Raw genomic sequence first — 16,341 nt, 5'->3', positions numbered from 1 at the left:
CCGTTTCCAGCAGAGCCCACATCCCTTCAACAACAGTGGGCAGGTGCAGCCTCTGCTGGTGTCTGTCACCACCCTCAGGACCAAACACCCTAGTATCCCTTGCCCACCAGGCCACACCCCTCCTCAGCAGTCCAGACACCTTCCAGATGTTGAGGTATCTCAACATCCTCCAAACACCAGATGGAGGTATCTCAAGATCTGAGCACCAGCTACACAGCAACCCCTCACTGGAGGCCCAATCACCAAACCCCTGAGAGTCCAGAGACCAGTCAGTCCACAGGCCCCTCCTCTAAGCCCCAGGCTCTGGCAATACCACTAGTTCTCTTCTGTTCCCCTGTTCTCAAGGACAATAGCTTCTTCCTAAAGTCCCTAATCTTGAAGTTGCTCTGTCATCCTTTTGCTCCTTCAGACTTCCAGTATGCATATATCCAATTCCCTATATTTAATCCCCTGTGTTTGAAATACCTAGCACAACTTTCTTTTTCTAGCTAGGCTTTGACAGGTAAAAGGGACTCATTTCCCTCATAAACTGCAGTTTCTCCAGATCCTATAAGCTTAACAGACCCATTTTCCACCACTATCAAAGTGAACTAATAATTTATCAACTTTGTCAGCCTGGCTTTCCAGAAGCAAAGGGGTATACCTGGGAGCCTGGCCAGCAGACCAGCCCCAACATGAAAGTACAGGCAAGTAGCTGATGGAAAAGCACCCAGGTGAGAACCAGAGGACTGGATTCTAATCTGTAGCTGGATCTTTGGCTCCCTGACTTATCAGGGACAAGCCCTCAAGTCTCTTGAACTTGAAGTTATTCATTTGCTAAATGAGAGGGCTCAACTAGATGATCTTTAACTTCCCCTCTAGTTTTTATTTTGTTAGAGTTAAAAACCCCTTTCTGTCTCAATTTCCTCATCTGAAAAATCTGAAAAGTAAGTGGCAATTCTACTTCTCTGAGAAGCTTGTTTTAAAGACACCACTTAATAGTTTTTATACTGGGGCGCCTGGGTGGCGCAGTCGGTTAAGCGTCCGACTTCAGCCAGGTCACGATCTCGCGGTCCGTGAGTTTGAGCCCCGCGTCAGGCTCTGGGCTGATGGCTCAGAGCCTGGAGCCTGTTTCCGATTCTGTGTCTCCCTCTCTCACTGCCCCTCCCCCGTTCATGCTCTGTCTCTCTCTGTCCCAAAAATAAATAAACGTTGAAAAAAAAATTAAATAAAAATAAAAAAAATAGTTTTTATACTATTTGGACAATTATTCAATCTCAGTACATTCCTTGAGCATCTCACTGTAGCAGGGGTACTATATACCAAGTGCTGAAAACACAGAAATGAATAAGATGCATGTCTTGCCTTCGAGGAATTTGCAGTAATAAACTGGAAAGGAAGGGGGGCTGAGACATGGCCTCCCAGAGGAGGTGCCATCTGAGGTGGGTTTTGAAGGGGCAATAGGCATTGGCTAGGCAGATAAAGGAGGAGAGCGTTCCTAACAGACATCATATTACAAAGACAAAGGTGTGAAAGCTCATGATGTCTTCAGAGAAGTAGAAACCATTCAACACCGTGGAAGCTTAAAGGGTGTTGAAGTAGTGGGGAGGAGGATGAGGGCTGAGGATGGCCACACCATTCGAAGAGGTTGGATCTCATCTTGTAGCCCCTGGGGACTACTGGGGAGTTTTTAGAAGAGGACTGGCATGGTTCCATTTCAGAAGAAGTGATGCTGGCAGCAACATGGAGAATCAGTCAGGAGCCAGCAGCCCAGCTTCAAGCTATAGCGGTCACCCAGGCCATGGATGATGAAGGCTGGAACTAGGACAATCACAACAGGAGAGGGAAGATTTGAGGAAGACACAGAATCTGAAGCAGGATCCAGGCTCTGAGCTGTCAGCACAGAGCCCAACACGGGACTCAAACCCATGAACCGTGATTATCGTGACCTGAGCCAAAGTTGGACGCTTAACTGACTGAGCCACCCAGGTGCCCCAACACTCTCTAATCTTTAATGGACTTGACCATTCAGCAGTATTTAACACTAATGAACATGCCCTCCCCACTTTAGAATTATTTTTCTTTCAACATAAATAGTATCTCATTTTCCTGACATTCTTCCAACTCTCTAGTCTCTCCCTGAAGTCTTGTCTTTCCTTGCCCAGTCCTTACATTTAATATTCCTCAGGTTTCTCTCTTTGGCCCTCTTCCCTTCTCCCAATATGAACTCCCTGCTTATCTATTTGTTCTCTATACTTCAAATACCTACGACTCCCAAATAACTGTCTGACCCTCCGGCTCATATGGCTGGGAGCCTAGTGGCCATCTGTAAGCTCCATGAGGACAGGTTCCATGTCTGACTCATACAAACAGTGAGTGCATACATGTGCATGTAAAGATGTGTGTATGTGTGTGTGTGTGTGCACATGCGTGCACACACAGGAAAAGCACACTATCTGGAAAGGATTCATACCAGTTATTTGGGGTTATTTTTATGGGAGAAATGGACTTCCATTTTTTATTTAACATGTATGTATTTGTTTGAATTTTGTACAGTGAGCATGAATTGCTTTTATAATTTTCTAAAAGATAAAGGAATTCCTAAATAAATAAATAAAGGAATTCCATACCCTTTTCTCTTTTCCAACTGCTGCTGATCCTCATCATTTCTCCATGACCACTGTAACATCCTTGCCTCTAATCTCGTCTGCTCTCAGCTCCATCCTCCAAATCATCTCCAAATCACAGGGTTACTATCACATCGCTCCCTCCTTAGAGACCTGCCAGGAATAAGTTCGCTCCTCATAAGGACTCCTAAGGAGTTCACGATCTGGCCCCCATCTTGGTCCCCAGCTTTATTTCCTCCTATGCCTCCTCACCCACTTTCAGGCACAAAGACCACATCATTCTCCATACAGCAAATTTCCTGGTGATCCTTGAAGATCCATCTCAATGGATTCCCCTGACTCTTTCAAGCAGATCAATCACCTCAACATTTTGCACCTCCATTTGAGCATTTCTATAGTAAATTCTAATGCATCTATGTTCAGCTTCACGAGAATATGAATCCACAGGTGCAACAGTCCTGCCTCAGCATGTCCTTGTCACCCTAGTGCCTGGCTCATTACCTGCCTGATAGTAGATGTTCAATAAGTATTTATTAAATGAATGAGAGATAAATTTCTTCTTTTAATTTTTTTATGTTTATTTATTTTTGAGAGAGAGGGAGAGATACAGCATGAGCAGGGGAGGGGCAGAGAGAGAGGGAGATACAGAATCCGAAGAAGGCTCCAGGCTCTGAGGTCTCAGCACAGAGCCAAATGCGGGGCTCGAACTCACACACTGCGAGATCATGACCTGAGCCAAAGTCAAGACGTTCAGCTGACTGAGCCACCCAGGCACCCCAATTTCTAAGTGTACTTGGGAAAATGGTAACAAGTTCTTTCGGTTTCCTTCTACCTCTCCTCTATTTGCCTCCATATCCCATATCCAGGCATCCACTCTGCAGAGGAGGATACCATCACTGCCATCATATGCGTCCCTGAAGCCCTGGTGCCTGACCACACTGCCCCCATCAAGGTGCCCCCCTCCCTGCCGATGCCTTGCTCAGTCAGTGGAAAGCCTAGGAGAGCTGCCAGGGACGTGGCCTTTGATGACCACTCACAAAGCACTCCTCTGCTTCCTTATCCAGAAACCCATGGTGGTAAGCAAGATGAGCCCCATGGGGTTGGCTGAGAACTGAATGGGATAGTACCTGTAAAGCAACTAGAGCAGAATCTGGGTCCCTGCAGGAGACTCCACTATTCTTCCTTTCTCCCAGCATTGTTCTCTTTTTAATAGATTTTTGAAAACAAGAAAGACTTTGCCATTTTTTAAATGACTATTTAATGAAGGTAACAGCAGGTGATAGAGGCAGTAAGGGCAAAAGGCTTGCAGACAGAATCCTGCCTGGTGCTCTCAGGTCACTTTGCAAACAGCCCTGCTTTGTCTGCTTAAATACCCTTATTCTCTATTGGATTTCCGCAAATATACCCTGTCCTCCTCCTTCTGTAATGTCCCTTCTGCCCATCTTCTCTGCCTAGCTATACCTTACCCATTTTCAAGGCCCCGGTCACCAAGTTACCTCCTCAGTAGAGCCTGCTCTGATTATCTGAGAAGGAATTAGGTCACTTCTTTCTCTGTGTTTCCACAGAACATCATGCCCGCCTCTCTACCCGCCTACATCACATTATTCTCAAAGCTCCATTTCTGGGTCAGCTTTCCCACACTAGAAAGAAGAGAGCTTTTGATGCTTCCTTCTCCATGATGCTTAAGAGATCTGCTCCAGAAGATGAGCCAGCACTTATTTCCAAAGCTACAGAGTAAGTAAAGAAGAAATTAATTATAATTGACATGGAGAATTTTAAATCTGGAAGTTGCTATTTGAATTTGGAACAAGAAAGAGGCCCTTATTAAAACCATTACAGGGCACAGAGTGGCAAGAGATACCGTTATCACTGGATGATATGGCGGGAATTCCTGGCTCTTCTGTGTTGGAATTTAATGTCTACCTTAAATAAATCTCACTCTCAATGGGGGTTTTGACAGTACCAGGGCCATTAATGAGGAAGAAAAACCCTGGAAACCTAATTATCAGCTCGAAAGACACCCAGGGACAGCTATGTGAGGAAAAGGTGTGAAATCTGACTGGTGTATCATTCGGGGCCTGTGCTGTGTCTGGTTGTTTGTAACTAATGCAATTATTTTCCTCTAGGGTTGTCTCTAAGGGACGTTTTAAAAAATGCCATTTAAAGTGACCACACAGTAGACTGAAGAAAAAGAAGTAACAAATTGTATACAGACATCATGGAAAAGAGAGCCATCATGGAAAAAAGTGTGCTGACAAAGAAGATTACTCCTTCAAGCAAGGTTGCGCCTATTCTCTGATGGGCAGCCTTTAAATTAAAAGGTGCGGGTAGCCAATAAGTACCTTCAGAAAAGAGGGTGGGAGGACCACGATGACAAAAATCGTCCAGATTCTATTACATGTTATTTGTCACTCAAAAGAAAGGCTTTAACCGACAAAAGCAGGCTTTTCACCAGACGGTGACTTTGCTGGGTATGTACTGGCTGCTTTGCTATGTTTTATTGTTCTATGTTTCACTGTTATGTTTTCTTCATTCTGTCCTTCAAGGAGCCTGAATTCAGTGTCCATATATACACACATGCCCTAAACAGCAGACTCTACTGTTTGATTAGCAAATTGCCTCAGAAACATTCAGGGAATTTCAAAATATTTCACTCCAAAAAGACATGTGACTGTCCACCTTACTGGAGGGTAATCGCCTACATCAAAGTTCTTAAAAATATGTCAGGCTTTCAGCCAGAAATTTACCTCCTAGGAAACTATTCTAAGAAAATTGTTAAATATTTGTGCAAATACGTGTGTATGAGGCCAATCATTGTAGTAAGTGGTTCAAATCCCTTAAATATCTGACCATTACAAATCGCTAAAAGAAAATTACGATCCATTCACCTAATGAAATCTGATAGCACCTAAAATTATATATTGGTAATAGTATATTAAATAGGAAAAAAAAAGGTTACAAAACAAAACGACTAGCACGATCTCATTCTTTTTATTTTAAACTTTTTACATGTTTATTTATTTTTGACAGAGAGAGACAGAGACAGAGTCAAGTGGGGGAGGGGCAGAGAGAGAGGAAGACACAGATTCTGAAGCAGGCTCCAGGCTCTGAGCTGTCAGCACAGAGCCCAAGGCAGGGCTCGAACTCACAAGCCACAGGATCATGACCTGAGCTGAAGTCGGACACTCAACCGACTGAGCCACCCAGGTGCCCCTAGCATGATCTCATTCTTATGAGGAAAATAATATTTTGGTTTTTTATTTTCCTAATCAGGTCAGTGGGTTGGTCAGTATAAGAAAAAATAAGTTAAAGTGGTAAAACATAAGAAATAAACATTTTGTTTTAACCTAAAACATAAACGTACACTCCTCTACCAGTCATTTGATAAAGAGCCAAGATTAATTCATTTTGGTTGTGGGTCCACTTTTTATAGCTCTGCATCATCTGTCTTTATGTACCACACTGTCAAGTATTTTCAGTTTCAATTTCTTTAATTGGTGAGAAAACATAAAGACTGTTGTGAAGCAATCTAAGTCCAAAATACTTCCATATTTTTATAATTTTTCTCCAACTCTGATGGCTGTCTTGCCTCCACCTGACTTGATAGCAAAACTTAGCAAGTTGCATTTTTAAAAGTTTTTCCACACCATTGAAGTTAATTTCCATAAAAGTGACTCTCTTTGCAAAATCACATTTCATCAGTTTGCATAATTGAAATAACACAACCGGTATAAACAAATTTCGGTGGCGAAAATACAACTAGCTCTTGATCAGTAGACAAAGCGGGTGAGAAAGTAAATACATTCTTGAAAGTGACCTCCTTGCCACATTAAGCAAAAAAATTTTTACTGAGCAAATGGAAAGCATTGTTTAACACAGCATGTGGGCCTGGCAGAGATCAGAGAAAGATGGAAATGCTCTTCTCCCAGCCGTCTGTGTGGCTGGCTGGACAATAATCTTCCCGTCTCAACCTCGGCCACCTCCCAAGGAAGTCTTCCATGATTTCCTTGACCATTCCTCCTATTCTTCATCACATCACCCTGTGTTTTCATCATAAAAAATCATTATCTGTAACTCTCATTTATTCTTTGATCACTTGTGTCTTGTCTGTGTTCACCAACAGAATATAAACTTGTCCATCCCATTGTTCGTTAGTGCCTAGCACAGTGCTTGATATGTAGTTGTCATTTGACCTTTACTCAGAGTTCGTATATATGTATGAAAACTTATAGTTTAAGTGATCTAGTGGTGTTGGGAGGATGAAATATTATATCTCATCAGAGGAATACATACTCTTATCACCCACAGTGTAAGTTGCAAACAAGTTACTGATGTGGAAAACAGAGGCAGAAGGAAATGGCAGATAAAATTAAATTTCCTTCTAACCTGCAGCCCATTGACAACTACCTGAGGTTGGCAGAGCAATATGTTTCTCCAGGAACTCACTGTCTTAATGTTTTGCTAGCCTGAAAAACAACCTTAGCTTGACAATAGCTAGGCCTCCAGTATCCTGGGAGTCTTCTTTAGCATAGGAGAATCTCTTTGGAAACTTGCCTTTGACTTTCCCTCCCCCAACCCCCAAGTATATAATCAGTCTCTCCTGTAGGTCCCAAGGCAGCTCCTCTTGCCCATGGGTCTTGTCCCTGTGCTTTAATAAAAGCACTTTTATTCACTAAAGAAGTCTTTAAGAATTCTTTCTTGGCCGTCAGCTCCGGACCCCACCATCACTCCAAAACCTCATCATTTACCATTAAAAAATAATTAAAATTATGATTGATAACACTCTGTTGTCATCATCTATTATCAAGCAACACATCCCAGGACTCTGATAAATAGAAACACCACAGACAGCAAGGGCACTGACAATTCTCTGGGAACTTCTCCAACAGCACACAATTTCTGAACTATTTGTATTATTAACATTTTACCCTCACAAATTTAACCTAGAGAAAGTAAGTATCTCATCTGATTTGACCTCTCTTCCCATGCAATTCATCCATAGTAACAAATCAAATAAACCTAATTATTCCTAGCATCTCTCCTTTAGAACGTGAAAGAACAAATTCTTTGTGATTTTCCAGGGCACTTTGAAAATCTCAAAGACCATTTTATATGCAAAAGACATTATTTAGGATTCACGTTTGCAAAGGCAAGAGTCTGACTCACCACCAGTCCCTCATTGCCAATAGAAATTGAGCACAAAGAGCTCCAAGAGTGTGAGCTACCTGGGTGGAGTAAACAGGTTTCCAAAGCAAGAGTTCTACTCCAACCCATGACGCAGTATCCCAAATGTGAAAGACAATCTGAACCAACCAGCTAAGGGGATGATTTTCTTCAGAAGGAGATTTATTAATGAGGAATGCCTCAAAAGCAAAGGAAGGAGTCTGGGGTTTCATTGTGGCAGATCAACAAGAGAGTCATCTGCCAGTCGTCGAGGAGTCATGATGAAGGATGGGGTGGGTATATCTCAGAAAAAACAAGGACAAGATGGTCCTTTGTGGTGTCAAGGACTCCTTCCTCAACCGATCTTTAGACTTCTCTGAGCACTCTTCTTAACTAGGTCTCGTGCTTGGCCTCCTGACCCAGTTTCACAAGAATACTGCCAAACCAGTTTAGCAAGAATCTCCCCACCCCATAGCTAACCAAATTCCTCCCAGTAGTTTCCCATCCACTTGACCTTTTCGCCTGCCTATTGGCTATAATTCCCATCTGCCCCTGTTGTATCAGAGATGAGTTCAATCTCTCTCACTGATTGCAATATTCCTGACCCCTGTTGCAATAGTCTTTTTTTAAGAGTAATAATTTATTTACTTTAAATTCAAGTTAGTTAACATACTGTAGTATTGGTGTCAGAAGTAGAACCCTGTGATTCATCACTTACATACAACACCCAGTGCTCATCCCAACAAGTGCCCTCCTTCATTCCCATCACCCATTTAGTCCATCCCCCCCCACCTCCCCTCCCGCAGCCCTCAGTTCTCTGTATTTAAAAGTCTCTTGTGGTTTGTCTCTCTCTCTGTTTTTATCTTATTTTTCCTTCCCTTCCCCTATGTTCATCTGTTTTGCTTCTTAAATTCCACATATGAGTGAAATCATATGGTATCTGTCTTTCTTTGACTGACTTATTTCACTTAGCATAATATATTCTAGCTCCATCCACGTTGTTGCTAATGGCAAGATTTCATTCTTTTTGATCATTGAGTAATATTTCATTGTTCTTTATCCATTCATGGACATTTGGGGTCTTTCCATAGTTTGGCTATTGTCAACAGTGCTGCTATAAACATTAGGGCGCGTGTGCCCCTTTGAATCAGCACTTTTGTATCCTTTGGATAAATACCTACTAATGCAATTGTTGGGTCATATGGTTAATTGTATTTTTAATTTTTTGAGGAACCTCCATGCTGTTTTCCAGAGTGGCTGCACCAGTTTGCATTCCCACCAGCAATGAAAAAGAGTTCTCTTTTCTCTGCATCCTCACCAACATCTATTGTTTCCTGAGTTGTTAATTTTAGCCATTCTGACAGGTGTGAGGTAGTATCTCATTGTGGTTTTGATTTGTATTTCCCTGATGATGGGTGATGTTGAGCATCTTTTCATGTGTCTCTTAGTGACCTGGATGTATTCTTTAGAAAAGTGTCTATTCATGTCTTCTGCCCATTTTTTCATTGGATTATTTGTTTTTTGGGTGTTGAGTTTGGTAAGTTCTTTATAAATTTTCAGTACTAACCCTTTATCTGATATGTCACTTGCAAATATCTTCTCCCACTCCTTTGGTTGCCTTTTAGTTTTGTTGCTGTGCAGAAGCTTTTTATCTTGATGAGGTCCCAATAATTCATTTTTGCTTTTGTTCCCCTTGCCTCCAGAGACAGGTCTGTTAAACAGTTGCTGCAGCCAAGGTCAAAGAGGGTACTGGCCTGTTTTCTCCTCTAGGATTTTGATGGCTTCCTATGTTACATTGAGGTCTTTCACCCATTTTGAGTTTATTTTTGTGTATGGTGTAAGAAAGTGGGCCAGTTTCATTCTTCTGCCTGCCACTGTCCAGTATTTCCAGCACCATTTGCTGAAGAGACCGTCTTTTTTACCATTGGATGCTCTTTTCTGCTTTGTCAAATATTAATTGGCCATATATTTGTAGGCCCATTTCTAGGTTCTCTATTCTGCTCAATTATCTATGAGTCTATTTTTGTGCCAATATCATACTGTCTTAATGATTACAGCTTTGTAATACAGCTTGAAGACCAGAATTGTGAAGCCTCCAGCTTTGGTTTTCTTTTTCAACATTACTTTGGCTATTTTGGAGCCTTTTCTGGTTACATACAAATTTTAGAATTGTTTGTTCTAGCTCTGTGAAGAATGTTGATGTTATTTTGATAAAGATTGCATTAAGTGTATAGATTGCTTTCAGTAGTATTGACATTTTAACAATATTTGTTCTTCCAATCCATAAGCATGGAATATTTTTCCATATCTCTGTTCCTTCTTCAATTTCTTTCATGAGGTTTCTATAGTTTTCAGCATATAGATCTTTTACCTCTTTGGTTAGGTTTATTCCTACGTATCTTATGAGTTTTAGTACAATTGTAAATGGGACCAATTCCTAGATTTCTCTTCCTGCTGCTTTATTATTGGTGTATAGAAATGCAACCAAGGGGCACCTGGGTGAGTCAGTTGGTTAAGTGTCCAACTTCAGCTTAGGTCATGATCTCGTGGCTCGTGAGTTCAAGCCCCACGTCAGGCTCTGTGCTGACAGCTGGGAGCCTGGAGCCTGCTTCGGATTCTGTGTCTCCCTCTCTCTCTGCCCCTCCCTCACTTACACTCTGGCTCTCTCTTGAAAATAAATAAACATTAAAAATTAAAAAAAAAAGAAATGCAACCAATTTTCAGTTATCAAAAATCTCCCGACAAACAAGAGTCCTATGCCAGATGGCTTCCCAGGGGAAATCTACCAGACATTTAAAGAAGAGTTATTATCTATTCTTCTGACTGTTACAAAAAATAGAAATGGAAGGAAAACTTCCAAACCCATTCTACGAGGCCAGCATCACTTTGAGTCCAAAACCAGACAAAAGACCGTACTAAAAAGGAGAATTATAGGCCAATATCCCTGAGGAGCATGGATGCAAAAATTCTCAACACGATATTAGGAAATCGAATCCAGCAGAACATTAAAAAAATTACTCATTACAATCAAGTGGGGTTATTCCTGGACTGCAGTGGTGGTTCAATATTTGCAAATCAATCAATGTGATATACTACATTATAATAAAAGAAAGGATAAGAACCATATGATCCTCTCAATAGATACAGAAAAAGCATTTGACAAAATACTGTATCCTTTCTTGATAAAACCCTCAAGAAGGTAGGGATAGGAAGAACATAACTCAACCTCATAAAAGCCATATAAGAAAGATCCACCACTAATATCATCCTTAATGGGGAAAAACAGAACTTTCCCCCTGAGATCAGGAACTCAACAGGGATGTCCACTTTCACCACTGCTGTTCAACACAGTACTGGAAGTCCTGGCCTCAGCAATCAGACAACAAAAAGAAATAAAAGGCATACAAACTGGCAAAGAAAAAGTCAAACTTTCACTCTTCACAGATGACATGATACTCTACATGGAAAACCCAAAAGACTCCACCAGAAAACTGCTAGAGCTGATACATGAATTCAGCAAAGTTGCAGGATATAAAATCAATGTACAGAAATTGGTTGCAATAGTCTTGAATAAAGTCTTCCTGGACTGTTTAACTCGATATGGTCCAATTTTTCTTTGAGAACAGTTACCTGTTTCTGAAACACAAATGTGTGGTGGGATTTCTTAACTGTCACTATTTTCTCTGGAAGCACAGGACTCCTATGAAGTTGAACATTGTCAGAGGTGATAAGAAAACTGATCTCCCCAGTGGTTTGCACCAAATAATTAAGTGCTTTCAAAATGCTGATTAAGTCTAATTTCTTTCTGACCATAAGGGAAACAACACCTTTTATCAACAGGTGTTCTTTGAGCACCCTACTCTGGGCCAGCCTATCTGAAAGGAATAACAAGGTGATCAAGATAGGATATGAGAAGAAATCAGCCCCACCTCAATCTAGAAATTTCTTGCCCTGTTAAAAAGTCACCCAGCCAAAACTGTCCTCAAGATTTTACTCCCTAGTGCAATCATGACCCCATTACAAAATTTCAAAGTCATAAGCTTTTTTGTTCTCCAGGACAAATAATGTGCCTCAGTGTATCTTCACAAGTGTATTTGACCTCTTTTCAAATGTATATTACCAGTACTCCTTTCAAATATAGCCTTTTTCAAAAAGGTTTTGGAAGTCAACTTATAAGTTGACTTATAAGTTCATCTTCCCTTCCCTGTTAAGTGTCTCTTTGCCTACTTTAGCTACGTGCGTATTATGAAGCCCCTTCTCCCCAACTGACCACGAAGCAAAGCCTGAAGTGTACACTGAATAAAAGAGAATGTCTGTCACTGAGACAAGAAAAAAGGCACCCCATAACAGAAAAAGCTGGGTTTTTTCCCTTTGCTTCTCTTCCAGCTTTTATTCTTGCTAGGACCTGCACCCCTGCCCTACACATGCCTTCATGTATGCCCTCCTTGTAAGGGACAAAGAGTTAATGATACCTTTGGAGTCTTTCAGCACAACAGATAATATCTAAGGAATGACACGGCAGAGTCATCATGTGACTATTCCAGATTACTGGCACTGGACATATCGACACCAAGACCCTTGGCTTCAGGCTGTAAGTGACTTATGATGGACATCTAGACCCTGTCCTTGTTGTAACCAGTTTCTGGATGCCTAAGAGGACACGTGTACCAGACCACAATCGTTAATAAAAACCCCAGGTCCCAAGCAAAGAAAAGACTCTCTCTTTTCCTTTCCAGGTCTCCTGGACGCTCCATCTGTATCTCTCTCTGTCTCTCCATATAGATAGATATAGCTATAGCGATAGTGATAAAGATAGAGATGGATATACATATATCCAATAAGCTCTGCTTTCACTTCCTGCGGGCTTACATTTTATTTCCATCCTGTGTGAAACCAAAGAGCCTCTTAGCTGGTCCTGAGAGATCCCCCTCTGGGTTCTGGAACCCACCTGCTGCTTCATCACCTCCACGTGTTAAAAAATTGGGATGAGGCACCTCCCGGTCCTTGGCTGGTGAGCCCTTTCCTTCTTTTCTCTGATGCAAGTCCTGCAAGCAGCAACATCTTATTTTAAAATTTTGAGCTGAGGTGTTAGCCCCCCACCCCCACCACCCGATCCCTGCTGAGGTAAAGTTCTCTAGAATCTGGCAATACCTAAATCTAAGGTGATAGCAAATCCTTGTCCAAAAAGCAGTTTAGGAATCCTAAATGTTTCTTCTGTGTCTTTCTCAGTTTCTTCTGAGAATCTAAAAGTATGGTTCTGTCAACAAGGTTTGAACAAGTCACTGTATTTTAATATGACAGTTTTTGTACAAGAACCAGTTGGAACACAGTCCCAAATTATTTCCTGTCCCCTTCCCATCTCCCCTACTCCTCTCTCGCTGTCTTTTCCTTTCTCTCTCCCTCTCTTCTTTCTCTTCCTACTTCACACACACACACACACACACACACACACACACACACACATTTTTTTAACCCTATATATCCCGGTCCATTACACAGCAAATTGGCCCATCCTGACTGTTCCACACAGCTTTCTGTCTTCTCCCACAGGATTTCAGGGACTCTCTGTCTGCAGACAAAAATCTAGAGAACAGTGAGGAGAATGTAGAATGGCTCACTGCAAATGAAAGTTTCCATTCTTCTCTTGCCTTTTCTTTTTGACATATCCTCCTTGAACTCTTCCTTGCTCGTAAGATGCACAGAAAACTGCAAGGCAGAATTACCTTCACCATACTTTGCACAGGGAGCCGTGTGGGTGGGAAAGAACATTTCTTACTGAGAAAACTTTCCCTTGTCAGTAAGCGCATGATAATAGCACCTGCCTATTAAACAACATTCCCTTTCTGAAACTTTAATTCCACCTATAGATCATATTTTTCAATGAAAGTTTTGCTATTGAAGTAGCTGCCAGGATGTTATGGACCGGTGTGATTGCAATTTACAGTATTTCATAAATCACTGCAAGATTGAAAACGCTTGTGACAAAGGAGGCTTTAAATTGACATCCTGTCTTTTTATGGGCATTAAAAAAGTTGATCTCATGACATACTCCACAGACGCATCCCTCCTTCCTCAGCCAAAATGTCCCCACCTGGCACAGCCTTGGGCAGGTGACTGGGGAAGGAGGGAGAAAGGGATGTCAGGAAGCAAACCACAGCTCTCCAAAGTGTGCTTTGTAAGAGAGGAAAATCCAAAGAATTGATCTTTGGATATGAATGTGATCTCCAGAATTCACAACTGCTTAAAAGACAAGATCCTTGATCTATCTCCTACCAGCAGCACCAATCTGTGAATCTCATCAGCCCCAATGAATCCCTACAGCACCACAAAATTTAAAGAGAAAATTAGATCAATTCTCCTTAAAGGAACCAAGAAACTTGCAATTTCCTTAATGGAGATCACAAGGTCAAGCAATGAGTGAACTGGGAACCTCACGAGAAAATGATCAGTGCCCACTTTCTATTCTATTCTAATATGGCCACACATTAGAATCATCTGAGAAGCTGTTAGGGCTATAGACAAGATCTAAAATTTCCCCAGGTGACTCTAATATGCAGCCAGTTTTGAGAATCATTGGCCCAAAAACAAAAGGCAAGCAACAGAAAGGAGTGACAGGCAAGCTGTTATAAATCAGGGACACCAGAAACCACACACTTAGGTATGAATTTAATGAGTACTGTCACTACAAAACTCCAGCCGTCTGTTGCCATGAAGGAATAGGAGCCCATTGTTGTCAGACTTTCTGATTTGTACCAGAAATCTGGATATTTTTATCATGAAATCTGACTTTTCATGGTTGAAAAATAACTCAAGAAAATACTATGCAACTTAAACAAAATACATCTTGGAACTACAAGTTTGCAACCTCTGACCTAGATAATGCTGATTTACACATCATAATTCTCCACAAATAAAAATACTGCACCAACAACAACATAAATGGCCAGGATGATTCTCTCAGGGCCAAAGGCAAGCTTAGTGGAGAAGTATTACAATGGAAGCCAGTTACACTGATATATAATAGATATATAAATGTCAGCAACAAAACATGGGAGCTGTGGTCAGATGGCCCTCCTGTTTTTATATTTTGAGTTAAGTGTCCTCACATGAAGAAAGGGAAGCAGAAGTTCTGCTGTTTTGGGGGAGGAATCTGGCTTCCCCACAATGCTCTGGGGAAATTCCAGTCCTTGGTAGGTCTCAGAAACTCGGTCACATTAAACCCAGACCTTCGCTTGCCATCTCAGAACTACTGAAACTGGTCTTTTACCCACTTTTTCAGTGTTTGCTGACACAAGAGTCTGAGAAGTGAGAGACGAAAGGAAAGGAGGACGGGTACCAGTCGAAAGCTCCTTCAGCATTAAAGCAGTGACTAACACTAATTACACCTCTCAGACCTGTTTGAGCAGACCTATTTTCTCTATGAATTAATGCAGAGTGACCTACTTTTCTACATGTTATTTGTTATTTGGGCTGTTATTTTATCGATTTTGAGACTGTTTTGTTACATGGGAATGGAAAAATCTAATACAATAAAACTCTTCTCATTGAAAATAATAAAGCTACATCACGAAATATAAATTTATGTGTTTCCTTATAAAAAGATAGCATCTGTGGACTACATTTAGGTTGTGGGAATTAGCTGAAGGCTGTTTCAGTGGATTAATAAAAACAAAAACAAATATAAATACATTAATGTTTAGACATAAAACCTAAGATAAAATAATAGACTGCATTTCTAAATTTTAAAACTTGTTTGTTTATAATATTCTAGAGATATTTATTTCATAAAGGAGCACAATGTTAGTCTTACAAGACCATATATATTTTCTATTTATATTCCTCTTGTCCCATTTTTCATGTGCATTATATCATCTGATTTTATTATGCTTCATATTTTATTTATTCATTTATGAGGCCCTGGGATTTTATTTCTTGAAATCTTAGTGGAATGTTTACTAAAATACAGATAATTAAAAATAAAATCACACAGCTCACATGCACATTTTGTTTTATATGCAATTATAAATGTATTTTCAAGGCAATTTTAATGTCCAATTTCCACAAAGCATTTTCTTCTCCCTGTGCAGCACATACTCTATGGAAATCTTAAAAAGAGGCTGTTTTCATAACTTTGGTAATTGCAAGCCTCAGAGATTCCACCTACCCGCGAATGCATAGGAATGATTTGCATTCTGGTCATGAAAATAACAGTATTTTTGATGCAAGTGGGCTTCCCAGAAAGATACAATTGCCAAGGGGTGTCAGAAGAGGGTGGTTTACAAAGAGGTGGGAATTACTAGCATACAGAACAAGGCCTGAAGCAGTCTTCATAATCCCATGATGGGAGCCATCTTGCTATCTCAAATACTCTCCCACTGACCTGCAGGAGCACAATGAACACTGATTATCAATGCCACATAGCTACTTAGTGATTCACACACCACACACATATATAAAGTAGCGGGTGTCATCATTTCCTAGCTGCCCTGCCCTCCTCCTTGCCACTGCAAAACAAAAACAAAAACAAAAACAAAAACAAAAACAAAAACAAAAACAAAAAAGCAGCGAGTCT

The 16,341-nt window shown here is 40.9% G+C and overlaps 1 long non-coding RNA gene across 2 annotated transcripts; it reads left to right on the top strand.

Annotated features, from left to right (window-relative positions):
• Nucleotides 1–4,093: 4,093 nt before the first annotated feature.
• On the top strand, nucleotides 4,094–15,365 carry LOC123611232. Of its 2 annotated transcripts, XR_006718496.1 has the most exons (3): nucleotides 4,139–4,340; nucleotides 4,733–5,077; nucleotides 15,049–15,365. It is a non-coding gene; the product is annotated as an uncharacterized LOC123611232 (long non-coding RNA). The 2 variants fall into 2 exon arrangements; XR_006718495.1 differs by lacking the exon at nucleotides 15,049–15,365 and having other exon boundaries at nucleotides 4,094–4,340; nucleotides 4,733–5,398.
• Nucleotides 15,366–16,341: the final 976 nt, after the last annotated feature.

Source organism: Leopardus geoffroyi, chromosome C2 (genome assembly GCF_018350155.1).
Source record: "Leopardus geoffroyi isolate Oge1 chromosome C2, O.geoffroyi_Oge1_pat1.0, whole genome shotgun sequence".
Classification (NCBI taxonomy): Eukaryota; Metazoa; Chordata; class Mammalia; order Carnivora; family Felidae; genus Leopardus; species Leopardus geoffroyi.
Note: the sequence above shows the minus strand (reverse complement) of the source record. Positions and strands in the feature narration are given on the sequence as shown.